The sequence below is a fragment of the Panthera tigris genome, chromosome A1, assembly GCF_018350195.1.
Source record: "Panthera tigris isolate Pti1 chromosome A1, P.tigris_Pti1_mat1.1, whole genome shotgun sequence".
Taxonomy (NCBI): domain Eukaryota; kingdom Metazoa; phylum Chordata; class Mammalia; order Carnivora; family Felidae; genus Panthera; species Panthera tigris.
This window is the reverse complement of record NC_056660.1, coordinates 211429984-211444348: the sequence shown is the minus strand read 5'-3', so window position 1 is coordinate 211444348 and position 14365 is coordinate 211429984. Positions and strand designations below refer to the sequence as shown.

General features: G+C 36.8%; 1 long non-coding RNA gene across 1 annotated transcript in view; it reads right to left on the bottom strand.

Annotated features, from left to right (window-relative positions):
* Window positions 1-14365, bottom strand: part of LOC122241296 — a 152562-nt gene that overhangs the window by 117051 nt on the left and 21146 nt on the right. The window contains exon 3 of the long non-coding RNA XR_006221350.1: window positions 10273-10386. This is a non-coding gene — a long non-coding RNA (uncharacterized LOC122241296). The remainder of the gene's footprint in view (window positions 1-10272; window positions 10387-14365) is intronic.

The following is a 14365-nucleotide window of genomic DNA, read 5'->3' as shown; positions in this document are numbered from 1 at the left end:
CAAATGTGAAGAGATCAGAGCTGGCCTCTGTGCTGAGCTTTCTGAATTTAAGAGAGAAAGGAAAGGAGAGAGAAGTTATTACTAACAACAGCAGGAAATCAAGTTATTGAAGACTCATTTAGTAATAGGTAAAATCATCTCTGATACTAGTATTTCTAGTCTGCATGAAACAATGAAAAAAAAATTATTGGATTCCCCAACTGAGCAATTAGTGATGGGGTTGGCCGGATAAAAAGATGAAAATTGATGGCCAAAAGAATAATTGTCTGGGATTACACCCACCTTTTAAAATAAAGCCAGATGAAGGGAGCTTGGGTGGCTCAGTCTGTTGAGCATCTGACTCTTGATTTCAGCTCAGGTCATGATACCAGGGTCGTGGGATTGAGTTCTGCATCAGGCTCTGTGCTGAGCATGGAGCCTGCTTAAAATTTTCTCTCTCTTTCCCTCTGCCCCTCTCCCCCCTCATGTTCTCTCTCTCTAAAATAAGACAATAATAATAATAAATGAAATAAATAAAATAAAATAAAATAAAATAAAATAAAATAAAATAAAATAAAGCCAGATGAAAAGATGAAGTAGGGAAAGGGTCTTTAGGTGGTCAGGTGGAGCTTACAGTTGACAGCATACTGCTGGTAATATTATTTTCTTATTGTCCATGTTATTAAATTCCTTAAAGTTCCTAAAGGCCATCTAGATGAAATTAAAACCACAAACCAATGGAGTCATCTTGTTCCTAAACCACCAACTTTGAAGTTCCTGTTGCTGATGTTCCAATTTTTAAAAATTATTTTAGCAAATCAAACTATAATAGAATGATTCCAGTTTTGATGTTGAATCTTTAACAATTTCTAAGCCTTACCTCTCTTGTTTACCCTTTTACCCCACAGCTGAACAAGCCATAAGGCCCACATATTTTTTTCCCTTGGCACCAGCAGAATATTCAAACCACGCAAATAATGGCCAGAGGTAATACTTATCCTGGCCCCATCCCTTGATCCCAAGGTCACTTGTCTCTCCTGTCACTCAAGCCATTCCAGATGGCTTAAGTATCTGCCCTATTCTCCCTCAAGGAGAAAAAGAAATAAAAGGCATACAGATTGGAGAGAAAACATAAAACTGTCTTTATTTGAATAAAGCATGACTAAAGAAAATCCTAAGGAATCTACCTAAAAGAAACTAGAACTAATATGTGAATTTAGCAAGTTTGCAGTTTATGAGGTCAATATTTTTTTTTAAGTTTTATTTTTATTTATTTTTAGAGAGAAGGAGCACACGTGTGTGAGCAGGGGAGGGACAGAGAGAGGGAGAGAGAGAATCCCACAAACCATGGGCTCGATCTCACAAATCGTGCTATCATGACCCAAGCCTAAATCAAGAGTTAGATGCTCAAAGGACTGAGCCACTCAGGCCCTCCTATGAGATCAATATTTTAAAAATCAATTGTGTTCTATCAACCAGCAACAATTGTAAGTGGAATTTTTTTAAGTTTATTTATTTATTTTGAGAGAGACAGAGACAGTGCAAGCAGGGAAGGGACAGAGAGAGAAGGAGACGGAGAATCCCAAGCAGGCTCTGCACCCATCAGAATGAAGGAGCCCAACACGGGGCTCGAATCCACAAAACCATGAGATCATGACCTGAGCCGAAACCAAGAGTCAGATGCATCACCAACTGAGTCACCCAGACGCCCCGTAAATGGAAATTCTTAAAATTATCATTTATAATAACATCAAACCATAAAATTCTTAGGTATAAACAACAAAATATATGCATCATCTATCCACAGAAAACTATAAAACATTGCTGAAAAAATTTAAAAGACATAAATAAATTGAGAGATATACTATGGCCATGGATCAGAATACTCAATATTGTTAAGATGGCAATTCTAAGTTAATTTATAGATTCAATAAAATTCCCATAAAAAACCCAAGAAGATACCTTTTAGAAACTGACAAACTGATCCACAAATTTATATAGAAATACGAAAGAACTAAAGTAGCCAAAATAATTTTGGAAAAAAAGGATAAAGTTAATCTGAGGACTTACTATAATGCTACAGTAAACAAGAGAGAATGGTATTGGCATAAAGTTAAACATACTGATCAAAGTAACAGAATTAAAATTTCACAAAGAGACCTTCATATATATAGCCAATTGATTTTCAACAAATGTTCCAAGGCAATTCAGTGAAGGAAAGGAAATCTTTTTAACAAATGATGCTGAAATAACTGAATATCCATATGCAAAAAAGAAAACTCTTTACATTCTCCAATATACAAAAATTAACTTGAAACGGATTATGGAACCAAACATAGTTTTAATAAAAGCTACTATAAAATTTCCGGAAGAAATCATAGGAGAATATCTTAGTGACCTTTTGTTAAGCAAAGTTTTTAAAATTGGTTACAAAAAGCATAAAATATTTAAAAATAGAAAAAATTGGATTTCGTTAAAATTGAAAACATTTGTCCTTCCAAAGAAAGGCCCTTCTGTTAAGAAAATGAAAAGGGAAGCCACAAACAATTATTGGAGCAGATATTTGCAGAACCTGTATCTAATGAAGACTCTTACCCAAATTATATTTTTAAACTGGTTACAATTCATTAAGAAGAAAATGACAACAATAAAAGGAACAAAGATTTTGCAGATATTTCACCAAAGTACATATATGAATGGCAAAAACTGCTCAACCTCATTAGTCATCAGGGAAATGCAATTAAAACCATAATCAAATATACCACTCATACTCTAGGACCCTAGAACTTCTAAAATCAAAAAGACTGACAATACCCAAGAATTGGCAAGAATGTAGGACAACTGAAATGCTCATAAATTTGGATTTCTTGCAAAGTTAAGCATACATGTGACCCAGCAACTAAGATTCTAAATATTTATATGTCTTCATGAAGATATATGCTTTCATGACGATGTGTGCTCATATATTCAGAGTAGCTTTACTCATTATAGCTGAAAATTGGGAGATTAAAAAAACAAATATTCACCAAATGGTAAATGGAATAAATATTTTGGGATGCACTCATAGAATATTGCTCAACAAAAAAAAAAAAAAAAAGAAAGAAAAGGACTACCAATAAACACACAGCATGTATGAATCTCTAAAGCATTATGCTAAGTAACAGAAGTCAGACCAAAATAAATAAATAAAATAAGTCAGTAGTTAATGAAGGAATGGGGAGAAGGGATGAACTGCAAATGGCAAAAGGAAACTTTTTGAAGTAATACGAAAGTTCTAGATCATGGTTATAATGGTTGTTACACAACGGCAGATATCTGTCAGATTTCATCTAATTGTGCATTTCATCCAATGAATCTTATTCTAAAAATCTGTTCTAAGGAGAAATCTTTGATATGTAGAAAAATTAGCAAAATGGTATTTATTGCACTTTTTAAAATAAGGGAATAATGTCCAATTATGAATAGTTTCCAATTGCAAGAAATTGATTAAATAAATCATGTATATCTATAACATGGATTGTTATGAAGTTACTTAAAAATGATGGTGTTGGAGATATTTAATGACACAAAGATATAGGGTTATTTTTAGGTAGATAGGGTAGTATACCTATAGTCAACTTTATTATCCATTTATGTGATTGTTTCATGTATGTATGAGCATGTGAATATGTATATATACATATATTTAGATCTCTCTATATATATATTAGAAGGTTATGCATTACCACACTAACTAGTTGTTTCATCATTTTACTTATATTTATTTTCTAAGTGTCTGTTAATACACATGCATTTCTCTTGAAGTAAGAGAAAAAAACAAAAGTTACTATTTTAAATATATATATCCTGCTTTTAAGTCTAGATAGACCTGCTTTATGGTCTAGATAGAAAAAGAGACACGTAAATAGCATAATACATGATAGAATGAAATAAGCACCCATGGAAGGTGAGGGAGAATTGATTGGGTCAAGTATAGTCTCATACCAACACTGGAACCACTGCACACTCTCTAGTATAAAGACCATGACCATGTTCTATCTGAAACAACGAGCCCAATTTATTTACTCACAATCATTTTCTCTCAGGGGATCCATGATCCCTAACTGCCACTTTATCTCCTATCCCCATGCATCAGACAGATGTATTGATATTTGAACTTCAGTTGTGGATTACATTCAATTTTCCTTCCACAACAAGTCAAAGATGCACCTGGACACCTGCTGTAGTATCCTTGAACTGCAGCTCAAGGACAATTTCCAAAGATCCTCTGGAAATTCCATGATAGAACACAACCTGGTAAGGAGAAAGAGCACCTCTAAAAGGCATGGTATCCCCAGTGCCTGGCACACAGAAGAGGCTTAGTAATGTTTGCTAATTGTTTATTGAATATATTGAGAATAAAAGCATGAGCTCAAGATTGTTTTGGCTGATTATTACCCTGACTTATCTAGGAGGACTTCCTGAAAGAGCTGGAATTCTCTTGTTTAAAGCATTGTCTACGCACTGTCTCCACCCTTGTTATGCTCTTATATTTGGACTAATTCCAAGACAGAAAGGTTTTCTTCTAGTCACTAGGAGGCTTTCCATCTCACCAGGTGGGCTATTAATAGACTAAACCGATTTCCAATGTTTTCTACCAAACTTCCCTAGTACTCCTGAGAAGGGCTGAGCAAGTCAAGCAATGAACAGTTTGGTCCAAATTCCCCAAAAACGTTCTCAATATTGCATTCACTAAAACCCTGAATATATTCCTACCTGGCAGTTTTGTATAGTACTTTTCAAACTCTGTGGGTTTTCAACAAAACTGAATACTGTTGCAAATCTGTTTGTGTTCCATTCCATTCAAACCCAACTTTGCCAGAACCATCTAATGTTTCTAGTTAGAAGCCTGCAAAATCTTGTGTCTAAGGAAAGGATAGCAGGGAATCCCAATTTACACTTGAACAAACTAAGAATTTAAAACCCAAGTGTGAATAGTGACTGTAGTATAATAAAATCCAAATTTTAGATTTTAATTTATGGTGCAGGAAAACGAATGCAGACCTAGGAGTGAGATATTGAATCCAAAATCTGCCTTTATGGCCTGATTAAGACAGGTCACAAGCTTTCTGAGAAACCTCAGTATCCTCCTTTATTGTCTAGGGGAGCTGGTTTCTTCTATTTGGGCCACAAGGTCCTTCCAACTCTGGCATTCTATGATTTTATAATGTTCCCATACAGATGTCTAGAGGAGGCAGTCATTTGGCAAGATGCTTCCCTAGTCCCTGCCTTGTCTCTTTGCTTGTCAGTGTGTGCAACAACAATAAATAATCCATTTGTTGCAAAAAAAGTGCATGTTGGATCAAGCTGACATGTCTGCTCTGCCTTCTGGAGAGGACAGGGGAGGCTTTGATGTTATCAGAATGAGTTCCACATTTTCACCTAGAGACCCCTCAATTCCAAGTGGCCTTTATTGCCAAACATATGAAACAATTACTTACAATTAAAGAAGCACTGTGTACCTCTTTCAAAAGTGCAACAGTATTTTATTTTTAAAAGAAAAACAAAGTAGAGGCGCCTGGGGGGCTCAGTCGGTTGAGCGACTGACTTCAGCTCAAGTCATGATCTCACGGTTTGTGAGTTCAAGCCCCACATCAGACTCTGTGCTGACAGCTCAGAGCCTGGAGCCTGCTACTGATTCTGTGTCTCCCTCTCTCTCTGCCCCTCCCCCACTCATGCTCTGTCTCTCTCTGTCTCAGAAATAAACATTAAGAAAAAAAGAAAGAAAGAAAAACAAAGTATAATCCCTAAGATTAAATCCCTGATCTGGAAATGGAAAAATGGGGTGGAGTGGGGGGCTAGAACCTTCTCTTTATATACTGTTCCTGTTCAGTGGCAGGTAAGGAACAGAGGAAGTGATGTAGCAGTCTGCATGTTAATAGAAAACTAAACCAGATTTCTGGTTTACAATGAAGACATGAAACAGATATGTGTAATCCTACATACCACTCAAAATTCTTGAGTCCTTTTTCTGCTCAACTCTGGTCTCTAGATCAACCCTTCCCTTGGGCTGAGGCTTTATAGTGGCCCACGGGATCGGTAATGTACAAAATGCAGCACAATTCCTATCACATGAGAATTGTTACTTCCTTTCCCCTTCCCCAAATGTGCTGTAAGATATCCAAAGGCCTGCCTTCCTCTACATTCACTCAGTTCTTTCAGAGTAGAATGACATTTTCTGGAATGTGTCTTATGGAATTCTAATCCTGACAAATAAATAAAGTGACACGTGTACTAATAAGTTTGAGATGTCCTGCATAATCTTCTCTTGAGGTTCACTTACAATATTAAAGGCTCTAAGGAGTTCCACACACAAATAAATGGTGCTATTTATCTATTTACTTATTTAAATTCAAGTTAATTAACATACAGTGTACTATTGGTTTCAAAAGTAGAACCCAGTGATTCATCACTTGCATACAGCACCCAGTGCTCATCCCAACAAGTGCCCCCTATAATGAATGCCTATTACCCACTTAGCCTACCCCCCACCCACTTCTCAGGAACTCAGTTTATTCTCTGTATTCAAGAGTCTCTTATGGTTTGCCTCTCTCTCTCTTTTTATCTTATTTTTCCTTCCCTTCCCCTGTGTTCATCAGTTGTGTTTCTTAAATTCCACGTATGAGTGAAGTCATATATCTGTCTTTCCCTGACTTATTTCACTTCACATAATACACTCAAGTTCCATCCACTTTTTTTGCAAATGGCAAGATTTCATTCTTTTTGATCACTGAGTAATATTCCATTATATGGATATACCATATCTTCTTTATCCATTCATCAGCCAATGGACATTTGGGCTCTTTCCATAATTTGGCTATTGTTGATAGCACTGCTAAACATCAGGGTGCACGTGCCCTGTCGAATGAGCATTTTTGTATCCTTTGGGTAAATAGCTAGTAGTGCAATTCCTGGGTCATAGGGTAGTTCTATTTTTAATTTTTTAAGGAACCTCCATACTGATTTCCAGAGTAACTACACCAGTTTGTATTCCCACAAATGGTGCTTTTGTTATTGGCCAGGAACTGTAAAGACTACTGAGCACTTTCTCTGTACAGATTGTCCATATTTCCTGAATCCAAACTTCCTGGCTTATCCTGCCACCCCCCCAAAAAAAACTCCCACTAGTGGGAAACAATATCCCCTCCTCTGAACTAGATCTTTATTTGCATCTGTCTTATAAACTTTTTGTTTTTTATATTATAGATATATAGAGATATGTCTTACCTGTCCTGATTGACCATACACTAGCTAGAGAAAAGATTCCTCGTTCTTCCATCTTTATCTACCATAGAAGACCTTGTACATGTGGTCACTTTATACATAATTGGTTGAATGGATCAATCAGTCTGGGAACTAGCATCTTTGAAATGTTTGCACCTTCAATTGGCAAATAATGCAACCTACATAAATTCTCAAATAGTTTAAAAAAAATGCTACACCCAAAGATAAAGTTGGAAGGATGAAAATATGAACATTTGAGGTGTAGCACCAAATCTCTTTCTGTCTTCACTAATTCAGTTACAGAAAAACTGGATATCATTACTCTTTGACCTTCAGATCTTGCAATGTGCTTCGTAGTCATGCAATTTAGGTGCCATAAACTGACTCCAGGGAGAAATGTTGATTTCAGTGAGTTCACTATAAAAAGAAGATATTATTTGTGAATAGCATTATGTAGGCTCAATATTTGGAGAATTATTGTGTTAAAGGTTTGATGCCACATCTTATTTGTTAGAATGGTGATTGTTCTAGTTAATTTTATCCTTTAATAATTTAAAAATTACCAAATGAGAGGTCCACATAAGTGGTCAACTTTGAAACAATTGTAGTTTCACAAATGTACCCAATATTAAAATCAGACTGACAGAATTAGGTAAGTCTTGGGAGGGATGTGAGTGTTGATCTCTAGGGAACAAATATGCAAATATGAATAAGATATAATCTCTGTCCCTAATAGGTATGCCATATAGCAGAGTTTCTCAACCTTGGCACTAATGACATATGGGACCAAAGAATTCTTTGTTGTAAGAGGCTGTCCTGTACATTGTAGAATGTGTGTTGGCATCTCTTGCCTCTTCCCACTAAATGCCAGCAGCCCTTCTTCAACTTTGAGAATAAAAAATATCTAGTCATTGCTATGTATCTCTAGAGAGACAAAGCTGCCCCAGCGGATAACTTTTGCCATGCAGGAAGACATACTTAAAATTGTATAGGGTTTCAGAGTCATCTTCTGACCACCAATTCTCATTTTACAATCCTATCGGATACAGGAAATAAAGAAAACCTTGGGACTGATTGTAGACCACATCCAAAACACAACAATAAATGTTTGATATTAGTTCCCCTATTTATATAAGAATAGAATAAAAATTAAAATAGTTGCACTTTCCGGGGGTTTGAATCTACTACTTATAATTCATTTACTGAGTTCACCTTTGCATACAGTAGCCAGCTAAGCATATTAAAGATAGAAGGGTCTGACATGGTTCTATGTGCAATTAAAATCTATTTGAACAACAGAAGTAATAGAATTGAACTAAAGGCATCTTAGAGATGATCTACCTACCCCTCTGGTTTTTTTAATGAGAAAACTAAGATCCAGAAAAGTCAGAAAGGTGATACGACTTAAGGACATCTACCTAGTAAATGAATTTGGGCTAAAGCATAAATGTCTTGACTCCAAGTCAATAACTTGGACCAATACCAAATATTAGCTAACTGATAAATAGTGTAAGACATTGCAAAATCTGGAGGTGATCAGAGTGAAGGAAGCTGGAATAGTCAGAGTAGGCAACTAAGAAAAGGAACTCAAGGCAGACCTTAAAGATCACAGGTGGCTTCAAGAAAGGGATTGAAAGGGCTGTGGTAACTTTCCCATGGCCTTGGTGCCAAGTCAGGAATGACATGAGAGGAGACAGGCAGGAAAGCATCTGATATGAGCCAGGAACTGAGTTCATGTAGGGAAAGAATAAAAATAAGACTTGGGATAGTTTTCAAAATCACTCTGAGGAGTCCCAGATTACCTTCTTTTCTGGATATTGTCCCTACTTTTGTTCTTCAATCTGCAACTGCAAAATACCCTCCTGGCTCAGGGCCTTTCAGAGCAGCTTTGCTAGAGGTGAAAAGTATCCCCAAGCTCTCAGGCACCCTTGGAGCTGCCAGTCCCAAAAGCCATGATCTTTATGATTCAATTTATGAATTCAAAAAATCCCCACACACAAAAGTGTTAGGAATAAAAACAATCATTGTGTTTCTAAAACTGAAAATTTCATCACTTCTTTCCCTTTAGTATTTGATCTTGAATATTAAAATGGACTTGATTCCTTGTCTTGCACAAGCTGCATTTTCCCTGCATATCAAGAGATGAGTCTAGCATCGGTGAATGAATTAATGGATCATAAGAAAAATGAATCTGATTATATAATTCAAAAAATTGAATTAAATAAATAAACTCAATATATGAAAATTTCATCAAAACCTAAAAAAGATCCATTGACAAGACATTTTCAGGAAAGAGCTGAGGGAAGTCAGCTCACTAATATTGTGAGCTTCTTAGAATGATTGCCTGGAAAAAAGAGAAAGAGAGAAGCCACATCTTATCCCATCAGTCTATTAAGAATGGAGGTGATCCTTCCAATGTATGTATGTGCATGCATATGTGTAGAGAGAGAATGAAATGATCTATTTGAGGTTAAAAAAATGCAGAGAGGCAAGTACAAATCTAATACATTACTTAGTACCACTATCACAGACTGATAGTCAAGGTGGAAATTAAGATAGTATTGTCCTCTCCCACTTCCTCAGGCATTTCTCAGGCAAAACACATCCCTAAGGCATTGAGGTGATTTGCCAACTGTTCAAGCCTTCTAAACAGATTTGCTGAGTACCAACTGTGTAATTTATTTTCTCTCTTATAACCGAATTTCTCTGGAATCAAAATGTTGGGAGAGAAGAGAAGTAGGACACCAAACTGGATGAGACATGATGGCATCTGTTTCAGATATCAACCCCAACCCTATTTCTGAGTCCAGTGAAGAGGGGACGGCAGGTAGAACTCAAAGGAAATGTTTTCAAAGGGACTCCATGAGACGTGGGGACCTGCTCAGTGAGGCATTGATGTTTTAGGTGACAAAGTGCAGTGGAGAGCTAGGAAGCAGAGCCTTCTCCACACCTCTGTGTGAAGCATCCCTTCAGTACAGTGAAAAAATTAGGAAGAGCATAAGAAGACAACACTTAACAGACAGCACTTACTCAGAGAGTACCAGCAGTCAGGACACTGTTGGAGCATATCCTTCAAGGAGTCCTTTCATGTATTGAACACCTCAGTAAAAGTTTATTGAATAGATCTCTGTGTCAGCCATTCTTCTAGATTTTGAGGATTCCACAGTGAGCAGGAAGCAAGGGCAGAAGACAATGAGAGAAATAAAACAGCACATGAGAAACTATTGATGAGTTCATATGGGACACCCCCAGAAACTCCCAAAAGTAATTGGCGTAAAGTGGAGCTAGAAGGCTATAGTTGGAGGCTGGAACTATGCAGATGAGGACATAATCCAGTTAAATTTCCGTTAATATTCTTACTGCACCCCACTGATATATGCATACTGGTGTACATGTGCATGTATAAGGACTGGAAGAAAATACACCAAAAGTGGTAACAGTGGTTATTATGGGAAATAGGATTATGAATATTTTTATATAATTTCATATGATATTATCTATTTCCAAATGTTACAGGGTGAATATATATTATTATTATAAACAGAAAAAATATTTTTATTAGGGAGGAAGTGGTATTAATCTTAATGCATCTTTCACTTGTTTCAGCAAAATAAGTTTTACCAGAAATGAAAAAAAAGTGTGTAATTATCCCTCTCTATGAATAATAATAAAAATCAGCCCTATAACTTCCTAGAAGATCAATTCTACATCAATACATAGATAATTAATTGAACAGTCCAGACAATTTAAGAATTCAAATATTACATCTTTGTCCTGGTATCTCTATAAAGAGATGAAGTGGTTTACATGTGTTCTATATCCTGTTATTATTAATATGTACTTTCTACTTCATTTGTAAGAAGTTCTCCTTGAAACATTAGTCTTCAAAAGTTTAATGTTATCTCTAATGAAACAATGCACCTTAACGTTATACACACTAATTGCTTCTCCTAGAGAACCATAATTCAACCTAGTATCTGATTCAGTTGGTATTCCTTTGTTGGACAAAAAAAGCAATGAGAAATTTTATCTAGTTTTTCCCCCTTCAGATCTAATTACAATTAAAAAAATGGAAGATTAATTTTTCTAAAAACAATGCACTTTATGCCAACACAAGCAACAAGAAATGAGTAAGATACAGAGATATGTAGCAAGCCTGGAAAAGCCAGGCTTCAGTGAGACATAAAAATGAGGGTTCATCATCAGGACCTCAAAATGTGGAAATTCCTGGCAGTGAGAGACTCTGGAAAGAGAGGTGATGGCACTGCTATACAGTGTTGTCCCGAAATGGGTCCCTAATTAGTGCCTGATGATGATGTGAGTGGCAACTATGCACCTTGCATCTCTACTCCCAGAAAATAAACTATAAATACTGGTTTGGTTGAATCAGACCTTCAACAGAATTCATCAAGAAGACCCTCAAAGAATTTCCAAAGAGGCTTACTGTCCACAAAACATTCATAATTCTAACCAATCCAAACACCAGGGCAAGCTCATGAGGCTTCGGCAGCCAGAATGGCTCCATCATAAAGGATGCCCCAGGCATCCCAACAAGGACACATACATGCATGGGTATGTATGTGTACTTTGTCTTAGAAGTCCAGACCTTAGGGTCTGTTTGTGCCCTTCCAGCCCTGATTGGTTAAGAGGTAACCTTTGAAAAGAAGTTCATCCTGCTTAGGTCAGGTTCATTGGGAATCTTTGATACATTACAGACCTTTCTTTAAGCCTATGTTCCCTTTCAGAGGCCCTCTGATAAGATCTCCTGGGAAATCTAAAAGGAGAGTTGTGAAGGGCATCACAGATCACAGCCAATCTATAGAAACATTTGACAGCTGATTCCTTCTATCACACTGAAAATGTGGGAACTCTCCAGTCAATACTCTACTGTTTTCTTATTCACTCCCCGCCTGCCCTGGGAGCCAGGCAGAGCCAGTTGGAAAACATGAGATGTTGGGGGAGCTCTCCCCTGCCTGATGGAGATAAACCAAGTTGGATTCTCAGTATACCTCTAAGCCTTGCCAAATGAGCTGTTCTGCCTGAGTAACAATCCAACAACCTTATTGTAAAAATGCATATACTCTTCCACATTACAAATGCCATACAGTTAAAAATGCAAGTCTTTCAATGGTTGTGAAATCACAGAAGAGGATGGGAATGACATTCATGTTGAGTTACAATTCATCTCTATGGTACTTGCCAAGGCTTTCTCATTGTTTCCATTTTTTTTTTCTCTTACTGGATAAAAGAAAATATGCTTTGAGTTTTTCCCACTTAAAAAGAGAAATGCAGAACTAAGTAGATAGTACATCTTAATAGTTCTCTTGCTTTCAAGGGAGAAAAACAAGTGGAAAAATTATTAAATACATGCATAGAGAAGGAGAATCCTTCCCCTTGAAGCTAAAATGTGAGTGAAACAAGAATAGTTGCATATCAGAAAAAAAATTATTTTGACCCACATTACTGAGCAAAATTCCAAGAATCATCTGGAAAATATGTTCTGAGGCAAATTAATCTGATGCTATTTTGCGGCACTCATCAGTTGGAGTTATTAAGATTTGGATCATATTCCCTAGTCTACACTGCCGGGGCTCAGCAGTTCCCTTGTGGAAGATCTCTCAGGTAAGAAGGCAAGTCTCTCTAAAGAAAAGAGTGAGGAAGAGGCACGTGGACTTGATGCCAAAATTTAGCTCTGCTATTTACTAGCACTGTGTCCTTGGGGAAGTGAATTAACCTCTCTGAGCTTTGGCTTCTTCATCCAAAAACTGATGACAATAATAGTATCTACCTCATTAGGTGTACTACTATAAGTAAAGTAGTTAATACCTTCCTGGCACAGAAGTATACAAGCATGCATTAAACCAGGAGTCAGCAAACTATGGCCTGCAGGCCACCAATTTTTGTAAATAAAGTTGGATCAGAGCACAGCTATACCTATTCATTTACATAGTGCCAATGGCTGCTTTTGAGACAGAGACCATGTGGTTTGTAAAGCTTATAATAGTTGCTATCAGGCCCTTTCCAGAAAAAAAAAATCAATCCCTGCAAAACTATAAAAAACAACTATTATTATGATAGCTTGCTTTTTTTTATGTAGAAAGAAACTGACTTTCAGAGAAGTGTAGCAACTTAGTGAAACTCACCCAGCAAGGTGGTGATAGCTTCTCATCCCCTTTCCCATCCCATATTCCTTACCCTGCTTGTAGAATATTGAATGAAGTCATTTTTTCAGGAAGCATATTTAGTGTGGGGTCACATAATACATCTGCTATTTTATCAACAGATTGGCTTTCAATTTAAATTTAACTTACTGAAACCAACTATTATTATTCACAGCTTTGAAGGTGATTAAAAGTCATACATAGCCTAGTTCATCCCAAGAACCCTGGGCACGATATTCTGGACACAAATTTGGCTCAGATGTCTCCACTATGCTTATTATCTCTCTCTGTGCTCAGTCTGCTTTGAAGTCAGTAAGAGCAGAAAATATACCCAGCAGGGGAGTGTGCCCAACTAGAGCCCTAATCTCTGAAAGTAAGTTCAACAAAAGCCTCAGGGTCACCCAAGTTATCATTGAGCCAGTGGATTAAAAACTGAGAAGTACAGACAAATTGGCAGCTAAAAATTAAAGTTTTCCAGAAAGACAGTTCAACTGAAAAAGCATTTTACTTCCACAACATCCTGGCTCACTTACTGATAAGCTATAATGAGACGTTTTTATAAAGTGAATTTGATGTGCATCTCTGTTCTGTTCACTTCTACCCCCAGAAGTCCCTTGCTATTAAAGTAAAAAGTAGAATTTGAACTAAAACTTTAAAAAGGGAAAAATCCACAAGTAACTTGAAAGAAAAGGCAACTGAAACAGGATTTCTGTGGGTTCATCTCAAAGGTTGAAGAAAGCATGAGAACACACACAAATGGTTCCTCTCGGGCCCTAATGTTGTCTGCCCTTCCACTGTGTAAACTTTACAAAACTTTGTTAAAAACAAGGATTTTTAAAAAAATTTTTTCAATGTTTATTTATTTTTGAGAGAGAGACAGAGTGTGAGTGGGGGAGGAACAGAGAGAGAGGGAGATACAGAATCCAAAGCAGGCTCCAGGCTCCGAGCCATCAGCACAGAGC